Source organism: Tamandua tetradactyla, chromosome 1 (assembly GCF_023851605.1).
Source record: "Tamandua tetradactyla isolate mTamTet1 chromosome 1, mTamTet1.pri, whole genome shotgun sequence".
Lineage (NCBI taxonomy): Eukaryota > Metazoa > Chordata > Mammalia > Pilosa > Myrmecophagidae > Tamandua > Tamandua tetradactyla.
Window position 1 is genome coordinate 88767028 of NC_135327.1, and position 12199 is coordinate 88779226.

Genomic DNA, 12199 nt, shown 5'->3' on the forward strand with positions numbered 1-12199 from the left:
AATCCAGACACAAAAGGGAAAATATTGCATGATTCTTCTGATACAATGTATCTAAAACAGGCAATTTGTAGAGACAGAAAGTAGAAAAGAGGTTACCAAGATTTAGAGGAATGGGAAATAGGAAGTTATCACTTAATGCTTACAGAGTTTCTGTTTGGAATGAGGAAACAGTTCTGGAAATAGTGATGATGGTTAACATTGTGAATGTACTTAATGCCATTGAATTAAACACTTAAAAACTACTTTTTTATATATGTTTTTTTACCACAATAAAAAGAAACAGGAAAAACAAAACAAAAAAAGTGATACTGTAAAATCTTTGGAAAATATAAAGCATGAAGAAAATTAACATAACCATCATGCCCCATGCAAAAATAAATACTAACAAAAATATTTTAATTCAGACATATAGTTTGTTTACAAATATATTTTAATGAATTTATATATATATGATTTATTTTTACAAAACTGGAATCTCTAAAAACACTTTTCGGTAACTGACTTCTTTCAATTAACAATAGTATTGACATTGAATATGGACCTGTCAGAAAACATGAAATATCATTTTTGACAACTGTCCTGCACACAGAGTGGTGCATCCAGCAAGTGTTTTGTGGGTACTGCTGAGCTGGATTATATATAAGCTCAGATAACACTGGCTCAAATGAAACCTCTACATGGGTTAAATATTACTTTTAAACTTAATTATGATTCCATGAGGGCTAACATGAGTGGTTTGGAAATTTAATTAATGGACTTTTGCCAGTTCTGACTGTGACTTGTCCTAAAGCTTTAAAGAAAAAGGAGAAGCTTCATCACAAAGTATTAAGGCTACAAAAGAAGAAATGATCTGTGTGACTGTAGCCTGCAGGTGAGTTTCCCTAGCTTGACCAGAACCACAAGGGACCACAGAGAAGGTAAGACAGATATACACACGGAGCCATGGTAGGCCCCACGTCAGGAGCATGAGGGGAAGTTTGGGGCAGTATTGAGTACTGGCAAAGCATCAGACAAAAATACCTAGTTTGTCATTATAGGTTTGATATCTCACCATTCTGCTTTTCTTCCATAATTTTTCCCCATTCAGCCTGAGTTTACCTTTGTAGAATGTATCTTCCACTTTGTTTCTTCCAACATCCAGACCTGTCTTCAGGACGACATCACACCACGAAGACTGCACTACTTTTTCTACGTCTTTATAGTCTTTGACCACGTTGCAATCATCCTCCAGCTCCTTTTCCCACTTGCTCATCTCGTCAGGATCCTGCTCTTCATCAGAGTCATCTTCATTTCCTACTTTGTGCAGAGTCTTTTTAGTGGATTTTTTAGAACCCCTATTACTTTTGAGTCTTACGGAAAATAGAAGAGCATATTCTGGACATAGTAAAAGCCCTGTGGATCTCAGTGAGAAAATACTATGGAAAAGTGTTTTATAATTAGATGCATTTAACTTGGCACTCGGAAAATGCAAGTATCAATTCCAGGAAGCGCAGAGTTTGTATGAAGGTATTCCTCGGACAGCTCCCCAGAGTCCCATCCAGGCATCTGGCTTTCTTAAAACACCAATAAGTGCTCTAACACTAGTCATAGCCACAGCACACACAACCTGTAGGTTGGAGAACTCATCCCTGCAGTTCTGAGTTTTTATGAGCGTTGAGATCTTAGCCAAGTTATTTGACCTCTTTGGGTTTTGTTTTCTCATCTAGAAGTAGGAGAAATTATCATTATGAGAATTAAATGAAATAAATAATCTAAGTACAGCCCTTAGCTGAGTTCCTGGCACATAAGACTAATAAATGGTGGTTATTATTAAAAGTGTTAATAGCATTATTATATTCAAAACAACTATTTATTGAGCAATTGCTGTGTGCCAAACATGTTCTAACCATTTGGGACACATCAATGAACAAAAGTTTCTGCCCTTGAGGAGTTCACATTCTGGTGGAAAACACATCCACAAAGAATGAATGGATGGATCAATGAATGAAATGAATGATAGGGCAGTATAAAGGGTGATAACTATTTAGAAAAATTTACCAAAGCAAGGTAAGGGGGGTTGGAATTGCTGGGGGAGGATGGACATTTTGCTATTTCAAATGGGGTATCAGTGAGTAGGTAACCCATGAGCAAGGATCTGAAGGAAATGAGGGGTTAGCATTCTAGACAGACGGAATAACCTATGCCAAGGCCTTAAGGTAGGGGGTGGTGCATTTGAGCAACTGCTAGAAGACCTACATGACTCAGAATGTCTAGGAGGAGAGTGGACCAGATGTAACAGAGGGCAGACCACGAAGGAACTCATAGGCCACAGTGGGGACTTTGGCTTTTACTCGAATGAAGTGGGAGCCACTGCAAGACTTGGAGCAGAGAAGTTGTATGATCTGACTTGGGTTTTTAAGCACCCCTTTGACAGCTGTGTTGAGAATATACTGGAGAGAGGCCAAGATAAAGAGCATGAAGACTGGTTCAGAGGCTGGAGCAGCAGTGCTCTCACCAGGGTAGTAGCAGCAGAATTGAAAAGTAGTCAGATTCTGTAAATGCTTTGACGATAGAGCTGATGAATTTCTTGATAGACCGGATATGAGATATGAGAGCAAGAGAGGAGGAAAGAAAAGTCTTAGTATTCTGGCTTGAAAAAACTGAAAGGATGGAGTCACCATCCCCCGAACTGGGGAAAGTTGTGGATGAAGCAATCTGGTGAAAGAGTCTTACAGTTTAGGTCATGAAATATTGAGTCTGAAGGGCCTATTAAACACCCAAATGGAGTTGTTGAGAAGGTACATGGATATACTTATCCCGAATTTGAAAGAGAATTTAGGCTGGAGATAGACACATTTGAGAGTCGTCGGCCTAGAGACGGTATTTAAAGCTATGAGACCGAATGAGGTCATTGAAGACCTGAGTGTAGTTAGAGAAGAGGAGCAAGGGCTGAGTCCTGGGAAACTCCAATGTTAACAGCTTAGAGAGAAAGACCAGAGCCAGCCAAGGAGATGGAGGAAGAACTGGTGAGGAGGAGTAAAACCAGTAGCAATTATTTTTATCTTCCATCACTTATTGTTAATTTTTTTGCATGCTGTATGGCAGGGTCACATTTCATTATTTTTCCACATGAGTATCCCATTATTGCAGCACCATCTGTTGAATTTTTGTTTGTTTTGCTTGTTTGTTTTTTGGGAAGTGCTTGTACTGGGAATTGAACTGGGTCTCCCACATAGCAAGTGAGAATTCTACCACTGAACTCCTCTGCTTCCATCACTTCTTGAACCACTTCTTGGTCATGCATGGAGGTTCTTCTTACCAGTATCATGGTGTGCCATAGTGGAGGAGGCTTCCAACATGTTTTTCTCTATAACTAGATGCTCCTCCTCCTTCTCAACTGCTTAACTGCTCATCCTTCAAAACTAAGCTCAACTATCATCCATTTAAAAAGCCCCCCTTCCCCATCCTTTGTGCTCCTATGACTCTCAGTATGAAATTTACTGTAGCCTTTATCATGCTGAACAGTAAATCTAGTTTACATGCCTGACTTCCCACTAGACTCAAAGGCAAAGCTATGCCATCAGAGCATGCTTAGTAGTTAGTACAGGGCCCAGCACATAGAAATAACCTAAAATATATCTGCCAAATGAAAGACAAATATATAAATGCCTTACTTCACTCAGTAGAAATGTTCTTACGAAGTAAATGTACATCAAAGTACTTAAAAATTTTTCATATTTAAAATCCTCTATTAAATGAACTGGGTGGGGCGCCAACTCTGTAGAAAGTTATTTTATAAGTCAAAGAATTCTATGATTCTGCAAAAAAAAAAAACAACTGCTATGCAAGATTTCGATTTCTGTCACTTATTTTTGGAATTCATTTCCTATTCAAATGGAATGAATTAGAGAAATATTTTTATATATAATTTTTAATATACAATTATTATTTGGATGTTTGGGGTAAAATAAAATCTAAAAGCAACCGGCAGAATGTTAGCAAGTAAATTTTCCCATCTTTAAAATGGAGCACTAGAAAGGGCATAAGCTGTAATATCTCTTTGAGAAATGGATAGTTAAGTAAAAAATAGTTAAAAGCATACAGAGGCACTTACTATATTTAATGTAGGCATTGTGCTCCAGTTCGTGCATTCAAAAAAATCAAACCTCTCCCAGGAATTTTGTATCACAGGAGGAACATTCTCTCTCCACTTTAAGAAGTTTGGCAATCTTATTAAAGGGAACATTAATTCTGACCTCTCAGTCACATTTAGAAAAATCAACTCCATATATTTATTAAATTAGAAAAAGCCAAACATGTAGAAAATAAAGACAAACTCTAAGGTAAAGCCACCTCATGATCATTCCTCTCTCCTTTAGATTAGGCTTCTACCATGAGGGAACATTTGGGATAAGGCAAAGTATGTGACTTACGTGGCTAAGCAGCAATTCCAATTTTGAACCAGTTCCTTAAAGGAAAATAACATAAGAGAAGGGGAATTGCAGCAAAATACTTTTAAGCATTGCTCTGGCATCACCCTTTTACCTGCTTTTGGACCTCCCAGCTCCACTGGCCTTTAAAGACCCCTGCTCCTGTTCCTGCTTCTCACCACTCATGTTCAAGGTTATGCTTGGGAAAAGAAAACTGAACAACTCAGGGGTCTTCCGCTTGCCACTAGCAGAGTTCAGTTACAGACTCACTTTGGACACCTTCTGGGCTTCTTTTTTCTCTTGATATCATTCATTCAGTGAAGGATCGGCATGCTAAGTCCAAAGCAAGTTGCAAGAGTGTTAAGTTACTACCTCATTGCTTACGGAGTGGGACTCCACATAATCCTCCACAATACAAAGCTTGTAGTTCTGACAGACTCTGAAAGAAAGAGGTTTAAGGGGAACAAAAGGAGGAACACCTTACAAAAGCCACCTCACTCAAACCCCTGCCTCCTGAATTCCTCACTCGTGCTCTCGGCCTCATGTGCCACACACAGCCCATGTTGCACTATAGAAGCTATTTGTACGTGTCAATCACAGGACTAAATGGGCAGAAAATTGCTGTGGGCCACGCAGATCGCAAATATGCTTTCTCCTGACCGAACACATGCAAGGTGATGTAATCTTCTTATAATATCTATTGTTCAAGACTTGCAAAGAATGTTAGGTTTGTATGTATAGTGGGTCTGTGACAAGACTTGGCCTATGTGCCTAGGAACACATTTGAGGAGAACGTTTTCTCCCCAAATTTTGAGGACAGGCATGGTTAACACCTTACCACACACCTCTTACCAGATTTCAGGGCCCAACTCTGCTCTGTCATTTTCAACACCAAAACCTTTCCATTAATTTTCTTGACAAGCATATTTTCTTCCTAAGCAGCATGTGTATAATAAACAATGGCCAAAATATACAGCAGTCAGGAAAACATATGTGGAAATATGTAATTATAAACATTCATGTCTTAGGCCAGTCTCCAAACCCTGAAATTCAATAATGCGTCAGGAGGCTACTTCAGAGCTGCGATCACACACTTTTGTGACAGGTGCTCTTAGCTGCCCCACCCGTCCTGGGAGATTTACAGATTCAAACCAGTTGCTGTGATAAACGGGGTCTAGTTTTAGAATTTCCAACTCATTATGCTTATTTCCTTCTGCACCTCCCACCCTAGAGAACACCCTTCACTAAAGCTGAATTTTAATCCACATTGCCTCAGCAAACAAGAAGCACAAACCACACTTTATAACATTATTCCAGCAATCCCTTAGCGTGTTACCTCCATGAGAGCAAATCCACATCTGTATGACAATACTGCAACAGTTAACTCAGTGCCTGGCAGATGTTAGGTTCACACTTATTAGTTATAAACAGAACATCACACTAACTTAAGTCAACTTTGACGTAACTCAGGGTGTCAATATTCTAAGAATTTACCATGCAGGAGAGAGCCACAGGTATATCACAAGCTTCTAAAATGAATCCAGCTGAATCATCAAATTGTTGACCTTGCCTTTAATTCCTGCTGCTCTAGCCTGACATCCCTAGGTCTTTGAGGATGGGACTTAGGTTTTATGAGCCTCTTTAATCCCTCCAGGACCCAGCACTAACTACAGTTCTTGTGTTGTCTAGGAGGGACTATCTCACCTCCGAAATGTTATGGTCAATGAATAAATTATGAATTTTGCCTCACTTATCTTAGGTTGAGATGATGCATTTCTGCACGAGAAAGCTGTATAGAAGGAAATGAAATGATAAAAACATGACCGACAGAATTAAATAAGGAAATCAGAATTCAGTTTAACTCTTTTTTAAGCTAACATGCTGTTGCATCTCCATTTTACTCTAAAGTAATAAAATAGCATTTATGTAAAAATATTCAGTGAAGTATGCTTTTCAGTATGTTCTATTAGTATCAACCAACAAATTGCTTGCTATAAGAAAAAAAGGCTTCAAAGACCACTATTAGTCATTTTGATAACCTTCTGTTTGATAAGCTTATCTGAAGCACTAAAGGACAGAGTTATAAATAATAATAGCAATAGCAACTCTTATTTGAACAATACGAAGAGGAATTTCATTGTAGTCTTAGAAAAAATTAGAAAAATAAACATTTTTCGTTGCTAGGAGTTTACTACTCTTAAAGGAAATGGAACAGATGACTTGTTTTCTCTAATTTGTCCAGATATCTTTCTCTCCATAGCTTTACCATAAACCACTTTAGATTCAAATATCCAATGCAATTATGTTACTGTAAATACATCTATAAAGTAATGATACTGTCTTTAAAACAAAAAGGCTGCACTAAAATATTCCAATTGAGGCCTATCCTTCAGGGGAGTCAGGTTTGTGGGAGAACCTTATTTTCTCTGTGCAATCTTCCCTAACAACTCAGGAATTGGATCTTCCCTAACAACTCAGGAATTGGTCGCTAATGAATACAATATCATTATATCAAGTACTATAGCACTTATATTGTACCATGTATTTCTTCCATGTAGACCCCATTTCCCACCACCCAACATGATTGAGCACTCCTTAAAGCACCGGCTCAACTCATCTTTTTTATTCCTAGTACCAAATAAAGTACCAGAATATAATTATAACAAGGGCTTGACCAATAGCTGATGAATAAATGAACAAATAATTGAACTACGAAATAATGCAATTAATGCTAGAAACATTTTCTAAAACTCCTTTTGAAACTACCTTCAGAACCATTTTGCAAGGTGTCTTAACTTGCCAGAGCTGCTATAACAAATACCACAGCTGGTTGGCTCAAATGACAGGAATTTATTGCCTTACAGTTTTGGAGGCTGGAAGTCTAAAATCAAGATGTTGGCAAAGAATGTGCTTTCTGTGAAGTCTATAGCGTTTAGGTGATGACTTACCAGCAGTTCATAACTCAGACTTGCAAGGCCATCCGTCTCCTCTTCCTGTGTCTAAATTCCCTCTGCTTATAAGGACTCCAGTCATATTGGATTATGATACACTCAATTCAGTTTTGACCTCATCTTAAGTAATGAGATCTTTGGCAATCCTATTTACAAAAGAGCTCACATTCATAGGACTGGGGTTAGGACTTGAACATGTCTTTGTGGGATATATGATTCCATCCATAACACAAGGCACCCAAGAAAATGATTCTCATTACTTCACAGGGGCACCTCATGTTTGAAAATAAAATTACATCCCATGCTTTATTCACAAGACATGATTGCAAGATTTCTACAGCAGAATTTATGCTTAAAAGGATGAAATTAATTGAGGATGTTTAAATCACCATGCTTCATTATTTCAAGGCAGCCTTGGCACCAGAACAACCATGATGAAGGCCATGTATGTCTATATGATTTGTATCATTTTTTATAGATACACCTCCAAAAAGAAAATGTTTATCATCATTGTGGAACTAGCCAGGCCTGACAATGGCCAAGCCGCACTGCTCTCCCCATGGAAAATAAAAGCCAAACCACAAACACTAATAGAGCAGCTTGCATGATGGCCATGTCAATTCATCTCTGATTATAAGAGAGAAGATTGAGAATTTGTAGGTGATTAACTCATCCCCCTTTGTGAACAATCTAATTAGAAAAATACATGTTAATCTCAGCAGCAGAGTTTTAATATTGAGCAAGAATTCCCCACATGCCTCAAATGAGGGGGTTATGTCTCAATTCTATTACAGCCCTTGGCAGGAATACTTTTCCAGGGAATTCAGGAGTGGGAAAACCTAGTTCGTTGCTAAGAAAAAGTCCCCTTTGTGGTACTAGTCTGAGCACAAGGATTTTCATAAAATATGACAGCTGTTTTTATAGAGAATTATACAGAGAGTTCATAGAGAAGTACAGCAGAGTGTAACCTAATAGACCACTTTAAGTGTATATTGTGTGTGTATAATATATACACACATATTAGATTATACTCTAATCTAATATACTGATGGCAGGGGTCAAACTAAAAATGCCAAGAGGAAGAAACTGACTTCCTAACGAAATCCAATGTAATCTCATCCAGAAAGACAGAACACATGCATGCACACACATCAAGGTACAAGTGTGTGCACACACACATCCTAGTGTCAATTCCTGACTCATAGTAAGATACCTCTACATCCTGACTCCAAGAATTGAGGGCCACCTGAATTTCTAATGAGACAGCATTTAGGGGTTGAAAAGCGGGGTGTGTCTCACATTTCTAGAGTGTGAATTTCTTTGCTAGGCAATTCATTAACACTAACCCATTTTTCACTTTCCCATACCAAAATGTTGATTCTTGCCTCTGTAACTTTTTTTGATGCTGTCCCCACAGCATCAAATAAAAATATTCTTTTACTTCCTTTTCACCGGGAGGTGAAGTCTTATCTCATGAGTCTCAGGTACTGGCCTCTCACAAGCCTTTCCTGACATGCTAGTTTCCTAATGCACCCTATGTCTGAGCACTTGCCTTGTACACCATATTAATCTGTTCCTATGTGTCTTTCCCCTAATAAGCTGTTATCCTGGATTTTGGCTTATTCATCTTTGTATCACCAATCATATTCCACATAAAAGGAGTTCAAGAAATGTTTGTTGAATAAATATCATCATCTATTTAACATTCTCAGTGACTCTGATATTATTTTCTCCTGCTTAGGAGAGAGGTAACTCAGGTTACAAAATTGTTTAACTCACCCAAGTGTATGAAGTTTATAAGGAGCAGAATCACGATTCACACCCTGAAATAATTTTAAAGCTGATTATCTTTCCTCTGCATCAGATTAAAAGAGTGGAGGCACAGATAAAGAGAGCAAACTCTTCTAAATTTCCCTGAACCACATGGAGCACTGACTTTAAAAAGAGAGATGTACAGAGTGAAAGCCCACTGATCAGGGCCTATTTACCTTATCACCAATTCTCCCCCAGAAATCCTTGTAATCTCTGGCTGACTTCTGATGTCAAAAGTCCAGGACAACTACATATAGAGTCAATGGTCAGCACAAGTTCAAAATCCCATGTCAACAAAACCCAATTGTTTCAAAGGAAGAACAAAGGTTTACTTAGTTTCTTTAATGGTTCAGACCCATGCACAGTTATTAATATCTCATAGCTGATGTAAAAGTTAACACCAGAATCTTTGCATTTCGAGATGGCATAGTGAAGACATTTCCTTATCTTTTTGAAAATCAGCCCCAAGAGTAAGGAGAATGAGAAACAAAAACACAAACTCTATCCTAAATGGCATTAGGAGATATCTATTGCCTTATACTATAAGACAGAGATGAGCTAGAGCTTGAAAGATAGAGATGAACTACAGCTAGGAATTATAAATGACTCAACAGGGTGCAGGAAGGTGAAAAGGAAGTGCCCCTAGATGAGAGTATTGATGAGAAAAAAGTGGAGTCTCCCTGGGAGACTCTGGAAATGCCCAGGCACTGGAAATGCCAAGAAGGCAGTGTGAGGAGTGAGGTTAAAAACAAAGGGATTATTTGAATTCGTGTTAGAGTCAGGTATGACTCCAGGATTTCACCCTTATCTACTGAAACCCTTGCTCCACTAGAGCTAGGTAGGAGGGTCGCTGGAGAAACTGAAATAGAAGGGCTCCTGAAACAAGGACACAGACATTGAAGAGAACATCAGACTAAAAATATAGGGATCTAGTGAAAGTTTGAATACTTAACAATGAAAGCCCCAGGCTCCCTCCCCCATCTGAATACCAGCAACCAAGCTTAAAACCTTTAGTCAATCTCTCTTTCTAAATCCAACTCTGCAAGGAAAATCATTGCCCTCCCCACCACATGTCACATGACATCCAGAGATGAAAGTTTCCTTGGCAATGTGGGACATGAATCCCAGGGATGAGCCTGGCCCTGGCACTGGGATCGACAATGCCTGCTTGACCAAACAGGGGGAAAATGGGGGGAGGGGGGGAATTGTAACAAGATACAGTATCAGTGGCTGAGAGAGTTTAAATAAAGTTGAGAGGCTATTCTGGAGGCTACTCTTATATAAGCATCAGCTAGATATTGCTATTTACCATGGTTTGCCAAAACCCAACCAAAACCATCCCTACCAACCCTAAACAACACCTAGGGCTCTATCAGAGATTCTAGAAAAGTTCAAAACACTATGATTATTTCTAAAAACCTACAACCTCCAGATGGGTTCCTAGGCCAGATAAGTCCTGAAACCCAGCGGGGCCAGCCTGTCTAGAACATCAATTAGTTCCATCCCCCTATCCCATATTATTGACAGCCATTTCCAACATAAAAAAGTTAGAATGGGCATAGTCCAAATACCCGTAAAGATTGGGAGAAGGAGGAGTTATAACAGAGAAAATAGGATTTAACAAATGAGTATGACTGCTGAAACATTATACTGATATTTCTTTTAGTCTCCAGTGTCTTAGAGCAGCTAGAAGGAAAAAAAAAAACTAAAATTATGGAACTTAACCCATACCAAACTCTGAAATCTGTTCCATAACTACTTGTTACAATGTACTTTGAAATATATTGCATATATATATGTTATATTTCACAATTTAAAAAAATATTAGGTAGGATATTTTTCTTAGAAGAACCATCCCATGGAAAAGATACACAGTTACTGGCATTTGAGTCAGTAGCAAAGAGAACAGTTAGCCACTAGGACATATTATAGTGAGGCACAATCCATACACCCTTTTAATCAGCCTTTTACCTACTCACTTCTTACTTATGAATGGACAGCCAAGGGTCTCTAGGTTTGAACCAGAGAGAAAAAAAGAAATAAATAAAAGGGTACTCAGAGATAACAGAAACATTGCAGGAAGCAGTAAAAAATGTCTAAGGAAACATGAAGCAAGAACAGGCTACTATATAAAGGGAATAATCAAGAAAGAAGAAGGAGCTCTTGGATATTAAAAATATAGTAGCTAAATTTGTTTGGTCTGCAAAATGTTGACTGCCAAGTCAAAGAAATACTCCCAAAAGTACAACAAAAAAATAAAAAAGATATATAATAGAGAATTTTTTCAGGAAGTCTAATTCCAGAAAGAGAAATTCCAGAAGTAAAGATGGGAGACATGGCAAAGAGGAAAGTATCAAAGAAATAATACAAGAAAAGTTTCCCAGACTCCAAATTGGACACACCAGGTACCCTGCACAATAAATAGAAAAGGCTGCCAAAGCACATTATCATGAGTTTTCCAGAATGCTAAGGATACAGAGATCTTAAAATCTTCCAGAGAAGAAAGTAAATTAAATACAAAAGCTTGAGAAATAATGACATCAAACTCCGCATAATATTAGAACCAATAAAATGCCTGAAAATGCTAAGTGAAAATACTTTTGAAGAATTTTATCTTGTCAAACAACAAATCAAGTGCAAAAACAAAATATAGTTTAAGACATGCAAAAATCTCAAAAAAAAAAGTTCTACCCATGGACTTTTTCTCAAGATGTTGCCATAGTATACATTTCACCAAAATGACAGAGTTGGCCTACAAAAGTGGAGAAATGGGATCCAGAAAACAGACGATACAACTACAGAGAGGAGAGAGGCAGAGAGAATTCCCAGTAGGACAGCTGGGCAATGCACCCAGAGAATGGCAGTTCTTTTTGGAGCAGGAAATGAAATAATTATTAACCATAGAAAAAAGCAAAAAGTTATGAAAGAGAGAAGAAAGGATTCTGATCTACTACTTGGCTAAACTGATACATATGTATATCACTAAATATAATTTGGTCAAAAATTGTGGTATGAATGTATGTAATG

General features: G+C 38.1%; 1 pseudogene; it reads right to left on the bottom strand.

Moving 5' to 3' along the window:
- Positions 1-1006: 1006 nt before the first annotated feature.
- On the bottom strand, positions 1007-1702 carry LOC143681007 (mitochondrial transcription rescue factor 1 pseudogene; annotated as a pseudogene).
- Between the last annotated feature and the right edge of the window lie 10497 nt (positions 1703-12199).